We start from the raw sequence: 25,383 nt of genomic DNA, 5'->3' as shown, positions 1-25,383 counted from the left end.
GGGATCTGAGGAGGATATTATATTAGAGGAAAATTGTCCGAAGATCACTGATGAACGAAATATAAATGGTATCATGACACAGCACGCTACGGACCGGAACAATCACACCACAAGAACAAGGAGTGAGAAAAGAAAGGTAAAGTTAAGTGTCAAGATGAGCGAAATCAAAGCCATGAGTAAATTTAGTGGTAAGTGCAATGAAAATGCTAGTTCTTTCTTAGAGAAGTTCCAAGACGAATGCAGTATAATGTCTATCGACCGATCACAATACATGAAATTAATACCCCATGTATTACTCCCACCTTGTTCCTTATGGTTTAAGGCAATACGTGATCACATTAGTACATATGAGGAATTTAAAGCGGCATTGATCGCGAATTACGAAAATGACTTTTTGCTGGCAAATAGAGATGCCACTCTTAGAAATCAACATTTCAATCCTCGATTGCACAAATCTATTGTAGAGTTTGTTATAAATGTCTATAATGAATTAAAGGTCGTTAATCCCTTGCAATCGGAATCAAGAATAATTGCATCGATTCGCAATTTGCTTCCATTTAAATTACAGCAGATCTTATTTTCCACACAGTGTATGAGTTTCAGTCATTTATTAATGCTTGTACAATGCTACGAAACTCAATACCATGCTATGAATCTAACACAATCAGGAATGGGTAAAAATAAGAATAATTCAGATCATTTGGTCCCTGTTCGGAATTTGAATATCCGAAGTGTGAATAATAATGAACCGAACCTAAGACGAGTATACTCTAGCAATCAAAATGAACAAAATAGACAAGGTTATGTAGGGAATCCGCCTAACCTAATTAATCGTAATAGTTCCTATGTTAGACCATATAGTCAAAATAGGTTTAAAAATAGACGAAATGTATGGAGAAATTCCACCAACGCAGCGAACTACGTGGATAGAAGTAATGGAAGGATAAGAGATGGCACTTCACATCAAGATCCAGGTATTGAAGTAATTTCTGTACAAAACAATAATACAGGACATAATCATGATTGTGCTGTACAGTGTACCCTATTGGAACCCTACTCGAGTATTAATTTAAACTAATTGCGGCTGATATGGTAGGGGTTAAACCCATGTCAGCTGTAGGTTCTCATGAGCATTTGTCTAAAAATTTAAGCGATAATTTCTATGAACATTTGTTTCTGCAATCGGAATCAAGAATAATTGCATCGATTCGCAATTTGCTTCCATTTAAATTACAGCAGATCTTATTTTCCACACAGTGTATGAGTTTCAGTCATTTATTAATGCTTGTACAATGCTACGAAACTCAATACCATGCTATGAATCTAACACAATCAGGAATGGGTAAAAATAAGAATAATTCAGATCATTTGGTCCCTGTTCGGAATTTGAATATCCGAAGTGTGAATAATAATGAACCGAACCTAAGACGAGTATACTCTAGCAATCAAAATGAACAAAATAGACAAGGTTATGTAGGGAATCCGCCTAACCTAATTAATCGTAATAGTTCCTATGTTAGACCATATAGTCAAAATAGGTTTAAAAATAGACGAAATGTATGGAGAAATTCCACCAACGCAGCGAACTACGTGGATAGAAGTAATGGAAGGATAAGAGATGGCACTTCACATCAAGATCCAGGTATTGAAGTAATTTCTGTACAAAACAATAATACAGGACATAATCATGATTGTGCTGTACAGTGTACCCTATTGGAACCCTACTCGAGTATGAATTTAAACTAATTGCGGCTGATATGGTAGGGGTTAAACCCATGTCAGCTGTAGGTTCTCATGAGCATTTGTCTAAAAATTTAAGCGATAATTTCTATGAACATTTGTTTCTGTAAAATAAATTTATTTACTTCCATTTGATTATTCAAACGTAGGTTATGTTTAATTTTTATTCTTTCTTATTAATGTGAAGAATCATAATTCAATTTACAATTAGTTAAAGGCAAAAATTATTTTATATCAGATTGATTTGTGTTTAATTATCAAAGATTATGTTAAGAATAAGATCCATTCTATAAAATCAATTATTCAATGACTACCTTGAGTGAAATTCTTCTTTATTTTGGACATCTTAGTGCTACTATGTATACATTACAATTGCAACATCTAACTTATTTGTTATACAATGCGCCCGAAAAGAACAAATATTATTTGTCACATCATCGTTTGTAATAATGATCAAAACTAGTAATCTTGATAATTTGTGTTTCACCCTCGTTAATTATATTCCTAAGCGACGATGTTTTTTTTTAATGATAAAGAATAAATAATAATGTAATAAAAGAGAAATATTAATGAAATCAAAGATTTATTGTAAATGTATTTATGTGAATGATAATAACTAATATTTTATATATATATGAGGGATAACCAAAAAAATAATGAAGATATATACGAGGTGTGATCAAAATATAAAGAACATATGTAATGTACGAACATTAATCTAATCAGACCAGTGGTTCTTGAATATAAAAGCCAAGCCTACTCATGACTTTTATATTCAGTCCCTTTGGCGGGCGACATTTTCTATAACGAAATACTTTAGTTTGTATAATATTTACCTGTACCGTGGGCAAAAAGTGCTCATAAATATGTAAGATACTTAGTGGAATGTTCATTTTAAATTAACAGAAAAGAAGAATGTTTTTAAGATATGTAAGAGATTATTATGGGATAGTTATGGCTATGTACATGTTATGTGTTGACCTAGTCAAGTAAATTTATGTATTTTACGGTCTTAAAAACAATATTTAAGACATATCAAGCAATAAAGGTGAGACTAATAATCTTTGAATATCTGAGTTGATTTGTGCATAAAGAAAAGTAATTATCGCTTCGTAACTGATATTTTACACGACGAACCAGGTTGACGACGCTTTTCTATAGAGTCGTTATAATTTGAACTACTTTAGGTTTCTGTAGAGTGTTGTGCATAGTGATGATACAGTTTCTTTGAGACGGTAAATCGAATGCAAAAAACTACTTTTCGCTATCTATTACCATTTCTGATCTATATTGATCAATTTTGAAACCGAAAATGGCTTATTTATAAAACTTCCGGTTTCAATAGATGGTTAACGGAGATGAAATCTCTCCTTGGGACGCTGAATCGATCACAAAGGTTGCTTCTCGATATATCTTGCCGTTTTTGCTCTTTAAAAATCAGCATTGAAACCGGAAGTGCTAGTAAATTTCAACCACTTACCTTTTTGGTAGAGTGTTCTAGGTTGTGATGATATATTTTCTTAAGACTGTAAATCGATCGCAGAAAACAGTTTGTCACTATGACCGATTTCGTTCAACGGCGATAAATGTTGAATCCAGAAATGGTTAATTTAAAAAAAAATTCTGGTTGGATAAGAGCCTGAAGGAGAAGATGCAATCTATTCTTGAAGCACTGAAACAATTTTATCTATGTATCTCGCTATTTTTGCTCTGAAACCTGTCGACAGATGTACGGACAGATATAGCTGTTCCGTAAGACTTGCTACACTTATGTATAGGATAGTTTGAAAGTCTAATGATCTAAACTTGCTTGCGAAAGAAATCACCCAACGTCAGTCACAATGGACAAAATAATAGATTCGCTTTCTTTCTACATTTTAAAGAATAAAATTTAATTGAGGCTTTTGGTTTCAGACCATATTATGCACTGGTACCAGATTCAAGTGATGCATAATGGAAGTACGGAACAAATATTTTCTTAACTAAGATATCTTCATAAAATTACAAGGAATATCTGCCAAACGCTTTGTCATACCATCGTTATTAATTTATAACAACACATGACGCGTTAAATTTTGTTTTTATTAAAATATTCTTTTTATTTTTATTGTTTTTTACAATACAACAAATTCAATCTTTTCAAAGATGTGTATTTACTAATTTATTTCTTTATTTAGCGATTTCTTTTGTGGAACTTATTTTTCTCATAGGGAATAAACTTAGAAGGTGTGAGGCTACTCTTATTGTTGACCAATTCCAATTGAAGTAATAAATCTGCTTTTGAAACCTGAAGGAAAACACTTGCCAAGCTCCATTAAAATCGAATAAGGCTTACGGAAGCTGGCGTAGAAGAGACAAATAAGCATGCATAATAAACATGCATGCTGGTCTAATGGCTAGCAAGTGTATCTTCAGTGCATGTAGTCCCTGGTTCGATTCCCATTGCGTGAATACACAAACTTTAATTTTAAAATAATCTAATTTCATTAATTACCCATCTCCTTTAGCCTGAATTGCATAACCGTGGGACGTTAAACTTTCATTTAATTTGCATTTTATTTTTAAAAACCTCCCTTATGTTCTTCTCAATAAAAATCTATCAATTACTGCTGTAATATTTTAAATTGACAGAAATACGAAAAGCTCTAAGAAGGCTCATCTCCGAAACGCATATGACTAAATTTATTATAGCTATGAGTGATAGATACTTGTTGCAGAAACATTGTGAAAATTCAGTATGTGTCACCACTTCTATATATTTACGTTGATTCAAAAGTAAGTAAAGTTATTATTAAAGGAGCAACATGTCCTTTAGAATCGTAACAACAGTAGGAAAAATGCTGCATCAACAAAGAATGATCAAAATGAATGTTTTGGTTTGCCTAATGCTACTGAAATTCCCTGTCGTATTTTAGAATCGCTATGTGAAGTGCTTGAGATCTTTGTAGGAAGCTTATAAGCAATTATCAATGTTTTCTTCAAGTGCATTCAATAAAGTGGCCATTTATAAGACACGACAAGTACGCTTTTACAATTATGCTTGTCCGATAATAGGACCTATAAAATCAACGTAGTGAGCACAGTTGAAGATGCTCAGCCTTTGAGTCTGAGTCTTAGATTCTGTGAAAAAACAATCGGGGGGGGGGGGGTGTATTTATGAAACTTGCAGGAATATTTGCGAATGATTGTATGTTCTTCTGTTTTATTAATTATGTTCGTTAAAGTATGAGTTATTCGATCGCAGTTTTTTCCAACCACCCGATGTATGACGTAGAAGAGAGCATTTATAATTGGAGAAATAGTTAAAAGAAACATGTTGATTAATAGAGGACAGGAAATAGATTAGGAGAATGGAACGAGCAAGCGCTGGTAGCGTAGTCATGGATTCACATGTAGTATGCATGCTTGCCTGTAAGCATTGCGCTTTCTTAACGGTAGGTCTCCTACATCGTTCTCCGCTTGGTGTGCTGTTCAAAGTAAAGAAGCGCAAACTCTGACGTCTTAAAGCATCCAGTTGGAGATGGCTATCTAACGCTTTGGATTGTAATTACATAATTCACTGAAATAACGCACGAACAAAGAAAAAAATAATTGCATAAAATTTGAAAAATAGTTTTTGAATTCTACATCAAATACATCATCAAATAATGAATCAATAATCCTAGTAATAAACATCACACATCTCAGTCTGTTCGTGACACAAATTCCTAATATTAAACAGTCACACTAATAGATGTCTCTATCTGCGCTATCGCTGTCCTGTTTATAATGAAATCCTTGAATGATTGCATAAACATGGTATAGTAAAGACATGGCATAAACATGGTATAGGGTGGTTGTGGGCATACAATATATCAGTTTGTAAAATGTAAACAACTAGAAGTTTAAGCACTATTTTTATTTATAGTGTACAGCGGGACGAAGGCTTCGGTAGAACAACTATAGATACTGGACTTATATGCAGTCGACAGGGGTGGACCCACGGAGGGGGATGCACCGGATCCGATCCTCCACCCCAAAAATTCCTAACTCAATACACATGTGCATACTTTCTCAATAGAACTATATTTGTTTAAAATTGCTATTATTGATGTAGCATGCATGAAAATTTGGTATTACACTTTATCTCTACTCTTTATCTTATAAAAACAATCTAACTCTATTATTCTTTTCTGAAAATATAGATGGAAGTATTTTATAATTATCGTCTTTTCGGGTACTGAATAATATCCGTTCAATACTGCATAGACGTAGTGCCTTGTAGTATTGGATCCCTCCCAACTAAAATTTCTGGTTGTACGCCTGGTAGTGGTAAACATAGTAACTCTAAACATAACAAGGTTGCAATAGCACTTTACATAATCCTGACAAGGTTTCTAGTAATTATATGAAGCAGTGACTGATTGAGGGTTTAATGAAAACATCAGTGGCTCACATGAAACAAATATCAGAATTGTATCTAGTATAAAGATCATGACCAACTCCATCTCTAATTTGTTTATCATAACTGTGATTCTGAGGAGTATCATCCTATAAGCAAATATATAATGATTATTAAGGAAATAATGTACATAGATGTATTTAAAATACAGAGTAACTAAAGAAACTAAATCTAAAATCGATCGTAAATACAGTTGTATTAAGCACTAGAAAGTATCTGATCTGTTAACGATTAGTGTGTTTTGTTCAACATTAAACAATAATAATGAAATTTAAATTTCATGTAACTGGAAGGAGTAATGAACTAACAGAAATACTGTTCTAAAAGACGTACCAGGAGCGTCATTTCAGATTTTGCTTGGGGGGGCAAGACCCCTTGATATAAGTAAAATTTCGCGTTTTTCACTGATTTACTACTATTCTATTGATAAAATCTATATACACCTCAAACTCAGGGGGAGCAATTGCCCCTCCCTGCCCCTCCCCTAAATCACGCCCCTGGACGTAACACGATTCTTCCAAATTCTGAGACTAGCTATTAGTAAAACCACAGTAATATCGACATTTAAATAGCATCATAATGTATATACAAGTGGACTTAAAGTGTAACTTATACACAACTGGAATTAAATATGCGACCGTGGATCACGCTGCATAAAACATTCATAGAGACCTCTAGAGATGTGCGTTTTGAACTAACAGTCTGTCATGCATCTTCAACCATGCGAGTAGATTGATTTCCAGAATTTCGAAATGATGTGTCCTCTCTGCAAAAGAGTTTGGGTCTCGTTGAGATATGAGCTAACAGAAAAATAATGAAGCAGCATGTTGATATGGTTGATAGCTCCAGAACAGATCATACGATTTATTTTTCTCACCCACACCACTTTTCCTGCATATGAAATGTGGGCTCTTGTCCATATATATATATATATATATATATATATATATATATATATATATATATATATATAGCCGTTGAGCTAGATTTGTAAAAACTAACTTTCACTGGACTGAACAAAAGTTGTAGTGAAATCTGAATGTATGAGAAATCTCATTTCAAAGGGTAGTATTTGCGTATCGTCTGGTACAAAACGAAAAAAAAAGTCATGAAACCACCAAATTATTCACTCGCACAAAATAAGTGATGACAACATGAAAACTAGGCCAGTGAAATAGAATTCTCTTTAAAAATATACAATTCTTTTATTTATTTGTTTATTCTGGTTATAGTAAGGGAACATTTCATGCTATGACTCAAGCTTTAAAATCAAACCGTCTGCAGTGGATAAAACAGTGAAAGAAAAATGATCCAAATTATCACCACCAATGCAATGCAACTCAGAAATAAAGGTATTAATCATTTGTAGAAAATATTAAACACTCGTGTTTACGATTGCATATGTTCTGAAAATGATTAAAGTAAACGAAGTAAAACCGTCCTAACATTATACGTAACATTATACAGATTAAAATAATGTAATCGTAAGCATAACTGGGTATATATATATACGTATATATATATATACGTACCCGTTTATGATTATAGAGCTCCTCCGTGGCTAAGCGGTTAGCATACGCGCCTTTGGTGTGGGAGACCCGGGTTCGATTCCCGGCGGGAGCTCATGTGGTTCGGATTCCACGTTAATAAGTAGGTCCACGTCTCATATAGCCTTGCTGCTGAAAGGGACGCTAAAAATCCACTCCGTTTATGATTATGAAACCAAACACTGTCCGAAGCTTTCTTGCACCCACTGGAAACCGTGAAGTATATTAATATTTATTTGCATATATTGTTATTGTAGACTGTTCTCATAATGCCCTCCGACTTCGATTTTACAAAATTTGAGAAATAGACTTCACTTTTTATTTTGCGGTCAATTTGAAGGCATTTGGTTATATTACCATTATGAAACCCATATATATTGTATTACGAAACAATTTCATGTGTTAGACGCAGGAGTGGTACCAATCTTTGAAAGTTTCATTTAAAACTTTTTTTTTCTTTTTTTAATTTATTTTGTGAGTAATTGGTGCATTCAGTATAAAGGTATTAATATAATAAGATTCTCTCTCTCTCTCTCTCTCTCCGTAGTTTCCGGCGTAAGCGTGTGGAAACAACAAGGTATACTTCCGTGTGTACATATGCTAGTATGTTTGTGTGGCGGGGATATATGAAGTATTTATTGGGATCGCGTAGTGGAATTTATCGATATTAGTACGTACATACGTGCGGCCGTTACTTCACATGATAACTTTGGACGAATGCGATTTTTTTAATTCTTGTTTTTGCAGTAAATAAGTAGAGTGATTACTCTCGAGGGAGTTCGTTAATGGAGGCGATTCATCAACTGGAAGTGGTAGAAATGAGTCATTTCCGATGTTAACGTTGATCAATATAGAGCGGTAGTGATAATAGATAGTAAGAAGCAGTTTTCGGCAATCGATAAAGGGTGTCAAGGATAACTTTCAGCTTCATCCTTAACATCCTGGTAAAACCGGAACAGATAGAAATTAACTATGACTTTTGGCTTCAAATTAATCTACATAGTGAGATAGGAAGAAGCTGTTTTAGGAATGAATTTAGCGTTGTGGGAATAAAAGTCGTCTTCTCTCTTATACTTCTAACCGAATCGGAAGTAGCAAAACTCAACTACTTCCGATTTTAGTGTTGATCACAACAGTTTAAAACGATACTAAATAGCCAGAAGAGGTTTTCTGAAATCAGTTAAATGTACCAAGAATATATTCTATCTCGACTCTAATCTTTCTACTAAAACTTGAAGTGGCAGAAATCAATCGCTTTCGGTTATAACATTGAACGTAGAATGGATAGCGAAAAGGCTTTTTAGGTAATTCATTAAGTGCTCCAAGAGTATATTCCATCTCGGCAGTAATCCCTCTACCCAAATCGGAAGTGAAATAAATATACCAGAACTTCTGGTTCCCAAACCACTTCAGAAAATATAACATGATCCTCTTTAAGATTTTTTTTTATTATTAGGACCACGTAGTGGTACTTGTAATATCGAAATGTTAGTACGTACGTACATAAATACGTCCATTACTTCGAACGATAACATTTGAAAGGATGTGAATTTTCTAATAGTTTTTTTTTTTTTTTTTTTTTTTTTTGCAATAGGTAGATAGTGCAATTTTCTCGAGAGAGTTTATTAATAGAAGTGATTCGACAAACAAAATGGTAGAAATGAGTCATTTCCGGTTTTAACGTTGATCAATATAAAACTAAAACGGTAATGGATAGCGAAAAGCGGTTCTCTGCAATCGATTATACGTTTCACGGGAATCTCTCATTTTATTCTTAACATTTTAGTAGAACTGGAAATGGTAGAAATGAGCCATTTCCAGTTTTAGTATTAATTAGTATAAAGCAAAAACGATAATAGATAACGAGATGATGTTTTCGGCAATCAATTAAACTTTTCCAGGACAACCTTCATCTTCACATTTAACAAGCTAGTAAAACTGAAAGTAATAGACTTGAGCCATTTCCAGTTTCAACGTTGATCACTATACAGCAAAAACGGTAATATATAGTAAGAAGCAGTTTCCAGGGATTTATAAGTGTTTCAAGGACAACCTTCATCTTCACCCTAACACTAGTAAAACCGGAAGTGGTAAAAATGAACCACTTCAGGTTTTAACGTTGATCACTATAGAGCAAAAACGATAATAGATATTAAGAAGCAGTTTTCGGCAATCGATAAAGCGTTTCAGGTGTAACTTTCCTCTTCATGCTTAACACCTTAGTGAGAAGGAAGTGTAGAAATTACCCATAACTTTCGGTTTCAGTTTAATGTACGTAGAGCATAAACTGTAAGATGTAGAGAGAAGCTGTTTTATGGGATCAATTTAACGTTGTGTGAACAGGTAAGTTATTATCTCTCTTAAACTCCAAACCGTAAGTAGCAAAACCCAACTACTTCCGGTTTTAGTGTTGTTCGCAATAGATTAGAAACGATAATAGATAACGAGAAGCGGTTTTCTGTAATCGTTTAGTGTCCCAAGAGTATGTTCTATCTAGACTCTAACCTTTATACTAGAAGCAGAAGTGGCAGATATCAATCACTTCTGGTTATAAATTGAGTGTTATAGATTGGAGAGATAGAAGGGATTTTATGTAATTCATTAAGTACCTCAAGAGTGTATTCCATCTCGACAGTAATCTCTCTATTCAAACCAGAAGCAAAAGAAATATGATACCAATTCTGGTTTCCGTATTAGTTGAGAACATATTACAAGATCCTCTTTAAGGTTTTTACTAGAGTTTATTTTTAAATTAAATACTTGCCGGATCTTTACCAAATTTTGTGAGCTAGTAGCCCATTGCCTAAGGAATGAGCTGGCATATTCTGTGGTCAAACTCGGATAAGAACAGGCTGGACTCGGGTTGCGTTTCATACCTTATTTCTGGATAACTACTTAATTAGCCAGCAGCATAACGTGCCTACCCGGCCTACCCGCTAAAGCCACCACTAAGCATTGTATTTGTTCTAAGTATTGTAATTATTTTAACTACTGACGAGTTCTATACCATTTTGTACAAATGTACATGTAATATGGTCCACAGAATGATTAATAAATCTAATCTAATCTAAAGTTTACTCAACAACCCCTTCAAAATTCAATTTTAAGCAATTATTGAAGGACTTCATTGTGCAGGCAAGCGATATCACAGGTGGTGACCAGGGTTGGCAAGGTAATTTACTTGTTACGTATTTTACATAAATTACGCGTAATTTACTAGTAATATACATCATGTAGGAAAACCAGTTTTTTGCGCAGACGTAGAAAACTATACAGTATTTCTTTCATTAAAACTAAGATCATGTTGAATAGTTGGTTATATTGTAAGCTTAGTTTTCTTATTTAAGCATTAAAACATTATTATCTTCTAAACATTATATTTAAAAGTAAAGATTTCATGCCAGCTCATAGTAATAAAAAATAATTTTGGATAGCCCCTCGCCGGCCCACTACTACTTTCCACCTATTACCGCACACACAAGCACAACCACCCAACATATAAGCACACACATTAAAAATATATGTTGGTTCGGATATGTTTGAAAGTATCAAGTAACCTTTTGATTATAACAATTTATTGTTATACATTTGCAGCTTTTAATATAAAACTCGAAACATTTCAGTATACTTTGAAACTTCTATTATAAAAGAAAAAGAGATTGACTGTTATGCTTATTTCACCTTCATATTACACACTAACATACACACATAACTGATACAAAAAAATACTGAACAGAATATTGAAATAATGAAATTTTAGAATAAGCTGATTTGTTTTTCTTCCACGTCCTAACGATATTATATATACCACTTCACTTAGCACTGGGAGATATTGAATTTTCGATGTAAAAGTTATTAGATTCTCATTTTAAACACACAAAACTGAAAAAATATAAAAGCACCCAACAGAACATTATACTACATTTTTCGGAATGAACTAATTGATTTTGATCTTTTCTTCGAAGTCCAACAACAACACTAAATATATTACTTCCCTTAGCACTTGACTATCATTTGAACTTTTAATATAGAAATGTTTCATGCTCATAATAAATCGACAAAACTGAAGAAAATACTCAACAGAATATTAAACTACTTGTTTCTTCGTTGTTTTTGGAAAGAAACAATTTGTCTTTCTTCCTAGTTCGAATACTGAATATATTTCACTTGGTTTCAATAACACTGGATATGTCATTTCATTTAAAACAGCCATTATTTTAATTCTAAAAAAAATTTACATGCCATTTCCATTATAGTTTAGTACAATTTGAACACAATACTCTTAATCACACTAATATTCATAACTTAAGAGGTCTTGTAATTTGAGGGTGTAGTATATTTGAAGTAGTTTATTTGAACGTTCGAAGCTGAGCCGGTTCCTTGTAACATTATGGACAAAGGACCAATTTAAGAAAAGTCTTTCAATTTGCGCTGAAGATGCTAGGATGTTCAGTAACTTCATAGCAAATTCCGACAATTCCTTATGTTGCCGAGTAGCGAAATACCAGAATGTGTGTGGTGTTGTAATTCCCTTCTTCATAAGTTCTTCAAATTTTCCACATTTTCCCCGATATTGCTGGAAGCTAGTTATTCCTGAAGGGCCGAGGTTTTCCAACAGAAACTCCTCTACTTGTTCGTGGTGCTTTTCTAAGATATTGCAGAAAGTCGTCACAAATGGAGACCACGAAGGCTTATCATTGTTGTTCTATTGCACAATAGTTTCTCCCACGGCTTCTCTGGCATAAATCTTTTCTCGATTACAAAGGGTTTAAAACATGAAACATGACGAAATGGGTTTTGAACAGCCACGCGTGCAAACCGTATTATACAATGCTACTTTACAAAGCCAATACAAATGTCCCAGTTTATGCTTACGGATCAAGTTTTGCAAAATCCAGCTAGATTCCATACAATTTTAGGAAGAATTTTTTTAAAGCTCAGCGCGTAGAACGTTTTCTTTTAATTTGTAGACCTGTTTCTAATTTTTTACGTACTTTACGTATTTTACGTGAATTACGCGTTTTTACGGGAATTTTACGCGTCACGTAGAAAACATTTTTTACGCGTAATTATCTAACCCTGGTGGTGACATCGTTTATCGTGATTGTTTAATATTAGGATTAACGTGACCCACAAACTGAAATATCGCTAGAAATAAACAGCAAACATTAATGGTACTAGAGTGAACTTTTATCCAAATATCAGTTCAAAAATATCGTGGAGCTGCTTTAAACGTATGGTATAGAAATTTCAAACGAAGACCTTCCCATTTTGAGACGTTAACCTAATTGCAAAGATAGTTCACGTGGTTTCTAATTTTCTTGCTATTCTCTTGGTATCGAAATAAAAGAGACGAATGAGATATAGTTTCTATTCTTTCAAAACATAATTGTTTCATTTTGTTTCTTTCGTTGCGACTCGTTCGCGGGTTACTAGCTACCAGTTTTATTATCCCAGAAAACGAGATATTTTCAACGGTCAACTTTCTACGGAGATGGACAGTGATTTTTAGCTATTATTCCACTCTTCTCGTCGACATTTTTTTTCTCTCTTGCTCGCTAACCTTTTTGGGTAAAAGCGATTTTGGCTAGCCCTGGCAGAAATAAGTTAAGTTGGAGCGGCTGATCTGATCCCCGTAAATCAAATTGAATCCACGAGGAAGAGATTTTCCCCCGAGAGGCACTTGCGATGAGCTTCTCAGCTGAAATTATTTCGCGCACACACACGCACATACAAGGAAGTCCTCGACACACTCATACACACACACATAAACACACAAGCTTACATTTTTCGCAGCTCACACGTGTACACTCACGCACACGTTGATACGTAATGTGTACATCACATACCATCCAGGTCAAGGAAAATCTATACATAATTAGTTCTAGCTAACTTAAAGGTAGAGAAATGTATTATTTTTGTATTTGGTATTAATATAAATCTTAAAACCGATCTTAATACGTTATCGATGGATTCGACTTTTCTGATTTGAAGAATTGTAGTTTCATTCTGGACTTTATACTACGAGTATAAAAAGTATAAAAAATCAGAGAGCCTTTTATCGGTGGGATATGAATAACTTTGTGACAAAGTTATGCAGCTCTTTATATATGTGGTATCCTCAATTCTAATCCTTAACCCACGTTTCTCGACTTCCTTTCTTAACTTCCAAGTTGCGATATCTTTTTTGAACTACAGGGGAGACAAACGGGTCGCCTTGCCCTTGTTCTACTGCCGCAGTAAAGAGTAAGTAGATCAAAACCTCCCATCGGGTGTAACACGCAAAAAAAAAAAAAAAAAAAAAAAAAAAAAAATTGAGAATTTAATCTTAATATTTTATTTCGTTTTGTAATGACGTGTTTCTGAAATGGAGATTCGTAGTGTTAGGTATGTATATAAGATCCATAATATATTTTATACTTCATAAAAACATAGATACATCAAAATGCAATCTGGATAATAAAGATGGTTATAAATCACATTTGGAGTTAAAAAATCATGTTTAACGTCCCACTGAGATGGATAGTAATGATAATATTACAAAAGTGGAAAAAAACTAGAGAACCCTGAGAAAACCATGCACACGATGTTTGTGCACCACGAAGTTCACCTGGCGGAAGCTGGAATCGAGCAAGGGACCACACGTGCCAGAGTTGAACGCTCTACCGCTGAACCACTGCGACTCCTAAAAAGAACTGTTATACAGTGTGCGCGGAAGCAACATTAAAAAACCTTTACGAAATGAATCCTCACACGAAAATATAAAACAAATTACAGACAAACATGGGTGCACAAATACGTCACTTCGAGATTATAGTCCGCCGAAAATTGATCGGAAAAAGATAGAAAGTTTCATAACTGGAGAACGAAATGTTAGATAATGATCTTATAAATGAACGTAGTGGTTATTTTGCGCTCAGATTACATTAATGTGCTACTGGATGTGAAATATGTGTCAATTTTCAGTTCCTGATCTATCCAATTTCGATTCTAGAAGATCTCACGATTTTTTTATGCTTCAAGTCCCCCTCCCCCAGTCGTTGCCCCTGCTCCACATCTAAAATTGTCGGCATTCATTATAACGTTGGTGTCGCGTAAAGACTTAAAAGTGCAAAAATAAATAAATAAAATAACATTGTCTTATACTGCTGTAATTCTGTTTTGTTTCTTATGCCACTATTATTATTATTATTATTATTATTATTATTATTATTATTATTATTATTATTATTATTATTATTATTATTATTATTATTATTATTATTATTATTATTATTAAGATAGTGTTTTTGGTTATTGACTGACATCAATTTCAGCAATGTGTCCCGTTCTTCAAATCTCGGTGTTGCATAAGAACGTAAAGCAAGATTTGCATACTTGTATAGTTATTTGAACGCAGGTTTACTACACTGAAACTTTCTGAATAAGATGGGACATGATTGTAAATTATCCTTAAATTATGGGACATTGTCCTTAGATTAGGTGTCCGCACTGGCGTCGTTCCTGGGCAGAGTAGGCTCTGTGCTCACCCGCAATCTGCACCTAGTTACATTTTTTTTGGGGGGGGGGATATCTGATAATGAAGCATACATACATAGATTAACGGGCCCTCCAAAAGTTGTACGACACCGCTGGATGCCCATTATAAGAAGATGGCTCAAATTTAGATTACTCACAGCTTATGCCGTAATTGTATGCGGTAAATACGAGTACATTAGTTATAAATATATTATATATACTAGCTGAACCTGCGCTTTTTACACGGAGCACAGTTCTAATATGAGCGTGAATCTCCTTCCCACTTCTCACTGTATCTGTGAGAGTCCCTTTACGAACACAAGTAAAGGACAGGAAGACTCTCAAAGGGAGTGAATTGCTACAGACAAACATATAAATGTAGTTTTTCAATATATATATATAGAATGTTGGAGGGAGTTCGTGGCAAGCTTGGATAAGTGATAGATGATACAAAGTGCTAGTATGTTTTTCTTTTAATTTAATATCCGAGTACACCTCATTGTGGGTCCACAAGCCTTCGAAGTTACCAATAGGGTTTGTCATTCAGTTTAAAGCAAAGCGACTGAAATGTCCATCAACCCGCTATACGTAGCTCCTCTACTGGTTGTCTTTCACAAAGGTATCAACTTAGTCGCAATATTAAACTAATGGGGCCAAAACGACGCCTAAAATATGGAATAGAAAAATAAAGACAAGTTTTTTTTTTTTTAATTTGAATGAAAACTGGCAAATCTACACAAAATTTGGAATCGATCAGCGAAAACGGCACGTTTCTAGCACTTATGGTTTTCGAGATCTCAGTGTCAAAAGTATTGGCCACAAACATATAAACTTTTCTATCAGCGCTCCCTACAGAGCGCTTCATTCGCATATGAGCATAAATATCCTTCTCATTCCTCAAAACATCTCTACATGTCCCTTTACACAAGTGAAAGAATTCTTGAAAAAAATCGCCAAGGCGTATCATAAAGGGGAGATTTTATCGATTATTTTTTTCTCAATATCTCGCACCGTTTGCAAGATTTGAGCCTACTTCCGGTTGGAGTTTCTAATTCATGCATTACCAGTGTTTTCTTTCTTCTTGTATGCAGTATGTAATAAGCAAATACATGGCATACACAATTAGTTATAATGGCAGTTATATATGGTGTTCATTGGACAAAACACTCCAAAAATAAAGATTCATCTTACTGGTTAGACTGGAGAAATGGTTATCGTTCCTTTTTCATTATTATTTGGCCATGAAACAAACACCTGATACATATGCAACCCCTATATACAACAGTGTGGTGTTGGAATGTATAACGCGTAGGATATGGTGTTTTAGTTTTTTTTTCTTTTTAATTTCAACGCTTCCAGTCTACCCTTAAAACTGTAATAAAAAATAACGGCCACGTTTTTTTAAGTATTCAATTAGAACTGGACAATCTACGCAAAATTTGCAATCGCTCAGTGAAAACGTCATCTTTCTATAGAGATTCCCACTCTTAGATTGCAGTACAGAGTAAATGGAGCGCGCTGTTGCCACATTTCTTCCGCCGTATGTTTTCTTTCGAAGAAAGAACAAGAAAGAAAGAGTGATGAATCTGTAAATAAATCCTTCTTAAATTCATATATTTTCAACTCTTTTGTCATTCCAATCGCGCAAATTCATTTAGAACGGCGAATTGGAGGGTACGAAATAACAGTCTAGCAATTGTGTGTTAGAAGTTTTTTTTTTTTTTTTTTTTTAATGATGGTTTATAAATCGTTGCAATAAAATTTTTGTTGGAAGCAATACGAAATCGAGAGAACATATGAAACGAATAGAAAACATATGATTGAAATAAATGGCAAGCTAAACACTTCTAAACAGAAATTTCCTGCATCGATTGTGCGGAAAACTAAGGAATAGCAATGGGTAAGATACTGCTACTGAAGTTGGATAAGAGTGAAAACTGGAGTAAGGTGATAGTGATAACTGACGAGAAAATGTGACGTACGAGAACGCTCATTCGTCTGTGTACACAAAATATCCGCTAATCCAATTCCGTTTGTCAAACAAGTTACATAATAAAGTATATTGTGAAGGCGGCTTCTCCCCACCTCTGATGTTTAAGATTGTATCATGAAGGACGTGCTAGAGGGTATGGTGGCAGGAAAAAGAGGGAGGGAACGAAAAGAGACTACAATTACTGGACGATATCAAAATAGAAAAATAATGCGTGAAGACGAAGAAGTTAACCGAAGACCGTGGATCATGGAAGCTTCTGAGTTGCAGCAAGTGGTCTGCCTATAAAATATGATGATGCTGATGATGACATATGCAATAATGAATAGGAACTGAACCTCCTAGTTTCTATACTCACTTCTGACACCTCAGACACCAATATCATTCTGGAAACAGAAGAAGAATGAAAATAAACCCCATTATATCCGTTCTAAACAAACGCGCAAGTTGTGACTTTAAATCACGTATAGTGACAGCCAACAAGATACAAATCATTGGGCGAGGAAACAAAACGAAACAGAATTATCAAACCCTGCTTCCTAAAGAAGCATTGGGGGGGGGGGGGGAATAAAGAGGCCTTTCATTCTGCTTTGTGAGCTCATAAAGTTATTTGTTATGAACGCTTTTGTCATTTTCATCTGTGTATTCAAAGTAAATAAGAGAAGTGGAATTGCAAACGAAACCAACTTTTATTGTCAAAATTGTCAGCATCTGAAACAGCATTAAGGACTACATGGGAACCATAATGAATCAATTACAAAACTAATTGCTTTTTATCACCAGGAATGAGATTTATTATTAATAGATATTTGTCATATTATATATATATATGTGTGTGTGTACGTGCTTGCGTGCGTGCAACTCAAGGAAAACAAGCGAAGTAAGTAGTGGAACTTAAGATTGAGTGGAGTTGACGCAATGTTTATCGTAGGTGAGGTCCAAGATTCGATTTTGCGAATATGCTTCCGTTAAGCAGTAGATTCGTGCTCGCATAGCATCAACAGTAAACACTCATCGGTATAGCACAATACTCTACATCAGTAACTTTAAAACAAACATTATAAGGAAAATAACATTGGCAAGATTTGTCAGTGCCTTTCTTCTGGTCAGATGCGCGCGCTTTGGAAAGTTGACTCTTAACACTAAAAGTCATAAAACCTAAATAAAGGAAGATATCGACCTGCAATTTGTTTTAAAAATAACTTCAATCCTTTCTCAATATTTTTCTCGCTTTGCACCCCCATCTAACCTGAAAAATAAAAAAGTTTCTCACTAGTCAACTTTTTAGATATTTCATTGCAATAGTATACGCACTTTGTCTTACATTTTATTTTTTATTTTAAAATTCAAAAAGTTTTTTTTAAATGCACACTTTTCCAACATTGGCACCAAATATGGTGTTAATAGCTGTATAAGTTTCAATGTTGTATCTCTTAGAGTTCCGAACTTATGACGTGATATATTTAACGCGACGTTAGAATTTGCCATTAGCAAGATTTCACTCTTTCAATGTATTTCAATACTTGAAAATTCTTCTCGATGTGAGAAAATCGAGAATACAATTATTTGATAGAGAATACAATGTTCTACAATAATTTATTCATACCTAGTAAAAGAAACTATTTCTAAGTTCAGGCTAAGTTTGGCAACAATGGGCATAAGGAAAAGCATTGCCATTTACTCCTGTACTGCAATCATTGTCGAAAGGATTGACCACAAACATATAAACGTCCACAACACATAGTTTAAATAATAATATATCGGATGTCAAAAAATGGCGCCCACGGACAACAGAGCGCTATTCTCCAGGTCAAAATAATACGAAAATACTATATGATTATATATTATCAGGGGGCCTCCTTCGTTCATGGCAACATCATAGATTAACTTACACCATTAGCATTGTCCTACGAACCCATCAAATGTTACGGTAACTAAAGGTGCTAGTGTCAACATATATCGATTTTAATTGTCACCTGGAAAGAATTAATGTAACTATTTGGTATATTGATATATCTACTTTATGGTTCTTTCTCTGCGACGTTTCTACATAGTGCAATTCGCGTATCCAGACAAGAATCCGAAAGGTATTCACTTATATAGAATAATGCTTTGTGGTCTGTGGGCACCATGTTTTGTACACCCGATACATATAAGCTAATATCGAAATGCTGTAGAGTAACCCTATGGAATACGTAACACGTATATTATGTTAGATCAAAGTTACAGAGTAAATATTGAAAATTACAGTATAGATGTATATATTTCTCATATTTTTAGGGTTTATGTTCAAGTAAACACTGCTGTATAATGTTTCATTTCTAAAATAATAAATACATAACCATTAGCTAAGCGTGTGTATTAGCAACTAGCACAAATACGTCCAGCTTAGTGACGAATACATTAGTTAAGGTGTTGAGTCACCATTGTTCTAACAGGCATACCAGAAGATTTCTAGACCTAATGGCCATCACATCTGTATTCACGTGACTCTCCAGTTGCCTTACGACGTTAGGTGGACCTCCAAAAATTGAGATGCGCTGGCTGAGAATCGAACCCGAGACCACACAGACATAAGTATAACGCTCCAACCACTAAACTACGGAGTCTTCTTTAGAAAATAGGAAAAAAACGTATAATTAACTATAACGCATTATTTATTTACGTAAGTTGAGAAGTTACTTACTTAATTCAATTAATGAAAGGATTTTCCTAAACAGGGTGAAAAGGGAAATATTCCTCTTTGAAATTTTATCGTAAAAGTAGCTACATTTCCTCCTTCACCGTTGGAGTTTCAGGAGAAGATACAACCCCAAAGGGAAAGATTAGTGAATTGCTCAGGGAAGGAAAAAGTTTTGCATAGAATTAATTCTTGGTGATACAACTGAGTCTTCACGATTATTTTCTACTCAGTGAAGTTTCCCATAGGATGGACAGAGTAAAGAAAAATTTTAAAATCAGCTTGTAGCCCTTCTTTGAGGTGGTTCACGAGGTCAGAAAATTAAGACAGAGACATTCTGTAGAGAAGGGATTTTCTGTCAGTTATATTGTATTGCAGATCTATATTGAAATTACAGAAAATATTTTTTTTGTGCTAAATACGAGTGAACTGAAGTTATTAAAACCGTTGGGAAAGTAATAAAAAATGTTTTCCGTGTCCTTATTTGGGAGTATCTACCCCATTATTGAGAGATGTTTAAGGTAGATTGTATTTTGTTTTGTATACTTAAGAAGAGAGAAACTATACATCTTGAAGATTAACGCCGCAAATATTGCGGAACTCGCGCACCTCGTGTAAGCAGAGCCTAAGGACGTCTCAAGTCTAGTACGAAAACAGTTACGTGACAGGTGAAAAGTCACTTGCTCCAGAGCAGAAGGCATATTTATCATTTGGGCTGTCTTGTTCTTCTGGCATCTCAACGAATGCTTATCGCTGGTTTGTGTGTGACAGTCCTGAGAGTTGTGACGTTCCACAACCCTCGAACACCTTCATAGTGACTCAGCGTCAAATAAAAAATGTAAATGCGATATCACAATTAGGTTTCAACGCGTGAAGGCAACCAACCAGTTGAACTGAAGAAGCACATGATGGAAGCAACAGTCAGCAGGAGGACAACGGGACGGAAGCATTGGAGTAGTTTGGTAGCACTCGCTTTCTGGAGGATGTTTTACTAGTAAGACGAAGTATTTTGTGTTGTATATTTAATTAGAATAAGAACTAAAAACATGCATGAGAGTGATTAGTGAATTAGTAGCAAACAAAGGAAGCATATATAGCATATATAAAGCTGCGACAGTGATATGAATAGGGCTATTAAAATAGGAAGTTAGGGGTATAGCTGCAGTGTAGTAGTTCTCGAACTGTGATCCGCGGACTACAAGTAGTCCAAGAGGTACGCCTTGTGGTTCTTTTTGATCTAACATTAATCCAACAAAAATGAATTTATATTATATTTGATAATGTTAATGATAATGTTATATTATATTTGATAAAGTTTCGAAAAGATAAATGTAAACGTCTCTCACTTTCCATCCTAGCTTTCAATTATTTAAAATAACTAACATGTATGAACATTTCCTTCTTCGTATATATTCAGACAGTGATGTGATCCGTAGAACATATTATCTAGGAAAAGTTGTACTGTTAAGAAAGCTCGATGTTTCCCGGAAAAGGGCTTCCCAGTGACCATACGGCTGGCGTTTCTACTTCCGTTGTGAGTGACAGAAGTTTTCTTTCCAGTGAAAGATCGTTGAGTCTTATAGTAAAAGATAGGTTCGTGTCTCATACAAGTTTCGTGCTATAAAGGAGTGTTAAAACAAGAAATCGCTTTCCAGAAGTGTAAGCTACTACTTTTCATCTTTATTATTGAATATCTGGAAATGTGTTAAAAATTCTCTGGAACGTTTTGTAAATTATGAAAATATGTATTTCGTACTTCTACGCAGAGCTCAAACCAACGGGAACATGACGGATATTTCTCCCATTTCATCAATTAAATTTCCCGGCTCGTCAAAGAAGAATTTCTTCCTTGCCAAGGAAATATTAAACAAATAATACATTCATATATTTTGTTCATTAAATTATTTTTTTTCCCTGTTCGACCATCGAGAGCCGTTTCTGAGCAAATAGCAAACTTTGATTTTAACTTAAGTAGGAGAGCCTTTGGAATTTTAACTGTCCTCGATACGTGTCCTACTGATCACGGGATATGTGAGAGGATAAAGCAAAATTTTAGTTCAGAATTTCCTGAATGTTATTGAACGTCTGCACAATCGTTCCGACTTCATATGAAATTGCGTAGAGTTATAACATTTTTTTTCTTACAATTTTATCGAGAAAATTATTTCGTTCGTGTTAAAATATTAATCTACATTATCTTCCTATAGAATGCTAATGTTCTTTCCCTCCTCTGACATTCTAAGAAGACTTTACACTATACTTTCTATAAACATCATTCGATCTTTAAACAGTGTGAAAGGAAACAGGAGTACCCCGAAAAAACTTTAAATTTTCATTGCAATTTGCAATCATGAATACACATGCATTTATTTCTTTCTTAATAATTGTTTCATGAATTTTTGTGAAATCAGAGGGGTGATGTGGCCTTCGGTTAAGTCCTTTAAGCTAAAAAAGACAGATGATTAATTGAGAGTAAATGATGGTGGGTGGTGAAATAATTAATAGTAATAGTAGGGTGACAGTATGTCATGAGTGTAGTAAATGAAGCTCAAATTTTAATGAAGAAAGCAACAAATTAGTAACAAGCAGAAAATTGGTACAGATGTTGGGAATAAAGTGTTCTAAACAACAAACTAAAAGTCCCCGGAAATCCCATGTGACTTTCGCCGCCACATTAGAAAATGCAAGTTGGAAGTGTCAAATGAGCAATACCCAGAAAATAATAGCAATATCTTCATTAAGGTTGAATATAAAGAGATAAACTTAATGTCGTTTTATAGAACATAGATAACACAATATTTTTATCGAGAAACATTTTTTCATAAAACGCGTACTTTTAGAAATATATAGCTCTAAATTCTAAAATTCCGAAAAGTACCGTCAAACTGATTTAAAATTTTATTGAACTTAGGGAGTAATTATCTATATATTAAAATGCTAAGCTCAATGTTCGAATTTGAAAAAAGGAAGAGGAGGTATGTTTTATTACGATTTTGACTTGACATACCGGCTATATATATGTTGAAATACAGTAAGAGTATGTTGCATAAAAGATTGCATTTCTATTTACATAATGACTGAAAACCATTGAAGAGCTTCTCTGTAGTACAAAAGGGGACAGATGGACAGACTTTGATGTCCTGCGAATATCGAGCAACTTTATGAAAAAAAATCCCCTTATGGTGTATTATAGAGAATTATACACGAAAATGCTCAAGAACCGAGTTTTTATATTAACAATTTCCTGTGCGAAAACTCTCGGATCCCCCACTTGAATGAAGGGTATTCCAAACCCACGGAACATCCGTTCCCACACCAGACAACCCCTAACTCCGCCCATGCTTCAAACAGGACATTTATATGCATTAAGGAAAGAAGACACACACACACATAAGAAATAATTCAATATGGTACAACAACATATACATAAAATTAGATTAATTTCTTTGAAAACATCTTGTTTTAAAAACAAAAGGCAGGACAAGATAAAATGTTGGTGTTGTTAACTTAGAAATTATTTCTACATAAGAAATAAAATATTTTTTACGTACAAAGCTATTCGTCAATTACTGTGTATAAAAATGGATTTATTAAAGGTATTTTAGCATCTTCTCTCCAGTGACGTTATGTCTTGATCACTGAAAAAACAGAGGTGGTAAGTCTTCATCACTGAAAAACCAGAGGCATACCACCGCTTACCGTCTCACTTCGATCACTGGCTAGGTTTATATGTTTGTCTCCAAAGAAAAGTTTATATTTTTTTCTCCAATCCTTTCGACAATGATATCTCAAAAACTACAAGTGCTAGAAAAGTGCCGTTTTCATTGGTCGATTCCAAGTTTTGTGTAGAATGTCCAGTTCTAATTGGACATTAAAAAAATGTGGTCGTTATTTCTTTATTACATTTTTAAGGGTTCACTGAAGGTGTTGAAATTTTTAAAAAGAATCATATCCTCTGAGTTATACATTCCAACACAACACTGTTGTATACAGGGGTTGTAGGTCGCTCAGGCGTTTGTTTGATGTGCAAATGGTAATGAAATGAAAATGAAATGAAATTTTGAGTTTTACGTCCCACAGTTATGCCGGTTAGGCTAAAGGAGACGGTGATAATGAGTAATGAATGAAATGGTGGAATGAAGAAAGTGGGAAGAAACGGGAGAACCCCGAGAAAACCCACGCACACGGTGTTTGTCCACCACAAAGTTCACTTGGCGGGAGCAGGGTTTGAACCCGAGACCCCTAGCACCAGAGGTGAACGCTCTACCACTGAGCCACCGCGGCCCCCAAATGATAATGAGAAACGAAGAATAACTATTTTTACAGTCTAAGATGAATATTCATTGTTTGGAGTGTTTTGCCAATGAACACTATATATTATTGACATTATAATTAATTGTGTGTGTAATGTATTTGCTTATTACATACTGCATGCAAGAAGAAAGAAAACACTGATCATAACATGAATTGGTAACTGCAGCGGAAGTAGTCCCAAATCATAGAAACGGTGCGAGATATTGAAGAAATAATCGAAAAAAATCACACCTTTATGGTACCCCTTGCCGATTTTTTTTTCAAGACGTCTTCGACTTGTGTTTGTAAAGGGGCATGTATAGATGTTGTGGGGAGTGACAAGGAGATTCATGCTCATATATGAATGATGCACTAGTAGAGACCACAGGTTTAGGTAGTCTATATATTAAAATGCTAGGTTTATATGTTTGTCCGCAATTCTTTCGACAATGAGATATCGAAAACCACAAGTACTAGAAAGGTGCCGTTTTCACTTGTCGATTCCAAATTTTGTGTAGATTGTCCAGTTCTCATCCAAAATTTTCAAAAACCGTATCGTTATTTTTCTATTCAACATATTAAGGGCCGTTTTGAGCCCATTAGATTAACATTGTTCCAGGCCGAAACTACGGTGTTAGGCAACCAGTAGACAAGTTGCGTATTGCGGGTTGACAGACATGGCAGGCGCTTTGCTTAAATCTGAATCGCAAAACCTATTGCATACTGGGAACTTCAAAGGCCTCAAGAGACGCAATGAGGCGCACTCGGACGAATATGGATTTATTAGAAAAAAATATTTCTACTTGATGTCGTATTACTTCTACAAATTTGCTACCAACTCACTCCAACATCAATACAAAGCAATTCACTTATTTTGTGAGTCTCCTATCCTTTACTTGTGTGAGTAAGGAGACATGCACAGTGGGATGGAGATTCAATATCATAACAGAACTATGAGCTGAGTAGACAGCGCAGGTTCAGCTAGTTAACAAGTCAAAATGTGACATAGATGTTGATAAAGATTACTTAAATGACTTACTAAAATCCCACAACTTCTTTGTTCGCCATATTGAAAAATGTTCAAATATCCGAAGTAATTGAAAGATAATATTTTGTTAAGTGAAATACAAAATCTGGACCGGGCTACATATTAGAGAAACTGTAAATGCAGTCG

At 34.5% G+C, this 25,383-nt stretch overlaps 1 protein-coding gene across 3 annotated transcripts in view; it reads left to right on the top strand.

The window, feature by feature from the left end:
• LOC145688349 (cadherin-like and PC-esterase domain-containing protein 1) overlaps positions 1-25,383 on the top strand; it is a 1,309,510-nt gene that overhangs the window by 290,154 nt on the left and 993,973 nt on the right. Inside the window, exon 1 of one of the 3 annotated variants that reach the window (XM_081762494.1) lies at positions 20,776-20,910. The exons of the other annotated variants lie outside the window; for them this stretch is intronic. The gene's annotated coding sequence lies outside the window, so the exon portion shown is untranslated. Of the gene's footprint in view, positions 1-20,775; positions 20,911-25,383 lie in introns of those variants that run through there. 3 annotated transcript variants of the gene reach the window in all.

The sequence above is a fragment of the Thermobia domestica genome, chromosome 6 (assembly GCF_964235325.1).
Source record: "Thermobia domestica chromosome 6, izTheDome1.hap1.1, whole genome shotgun sequence".
NCBI classification, from domain to species: Eukaryota; Metazoa; Arthropoda; class Insecta; order Zygentoma; family Lepismatidae; genus Thermobia; species Thermobia domestica.
The sequence above is the reverse complement of the archived record's forward strand: the minus strand, read 5'-3'. Positions and strand labels throughout refer to the sequence as shown.